Source organism: Buceros rhinoceros, unplaced genomic scaffold (assembly GCF_000710305.1).
Source record: "Buceros rhinoceros silvestris isolate BGI_N320 unplaced genomic scaffold, ASM71030v1 scaffold15892, whole genome shotgun sequence".
Classification (NCBI taxonomy): domain Eukaryota; kingdom Metazoa; phylum Chordata; class Aves; order Bucerotiformes; family Bucerotidae; genus Buceros; species Buceros rhinoceros.
The window spans coordinates 4,341-4,911 of NW_010400808.1; the positions used below are offsets into that span (position 1 = coordinate 4,341).

At 46.6% G+C, this 571-nt stretch overlaps 1 protein-coding gene across 1 annotated transcript in view; it reads left to right on the forward strand.

Annotated features, from left to right (window-relative positions):
- SF3A3 (splicing factor 3a, subunit 3, 60kDa) overlaps nucleotides 1-571 on the forward strand; it is a gene marked incomplete at its 5' end in the record, with an annotated part of 6,691 nt that overhangs the window by 4,222 nt on the left and 1,898 nt on the right. The gene's annotated exons all lie outside the window — the stretch shown is intronic.

A 571-nucleotide genomic window follows, 5' to 3' on the forward strand; every position in this document is an offset into this window, starting at 1 on the left:
ATCTATGAGTATGTAGAAGTTCTTGGGGTAAGGATTTTATTTGATCTTTGAGCTTTATGTGTGGCAGCTGTCACATAGTGACTGGGAGGTCATCCACATCTTTACTCAGTGCTTCCATGGACAGCACGCCCTGACAGGGGAGTTATTCTCCTGCCCAGAGTGTGTCAGCAGAGGGCTGTGTCCCTCAGTAAGCAGCAGGGGATGGATTACATTTGTATTTCTGGTAGCGAGTTGTGCTTGTTCACAAAAGCCTGGCCAACATCTCGTGTCTGTCCTAGACCCGTGTACAGAGGCTACAGGTTCCCTTGGGGAAGCCGGTCTTGTCTTTTCTTTGGTTCATTTGTTTTATTTTCTCTTCTAGGCACCACATCAGTGGTGATAATAGATAATTTCTATTTTATGCCTCAGTTGCAGGCTATTGCAGACCTTTCTGTGTTCTCCTTGATGCTGGCCTTAAGTCCTTTGTCATTGCCCTCACTTTGGGGTGATGGCTTTTAGTGGGATGGCTGTTGCTGTTAGCTTGTCGCCTTGGAGGTGCAGATGGTAGCACCTTTCAGATGGTTTTCTTTCT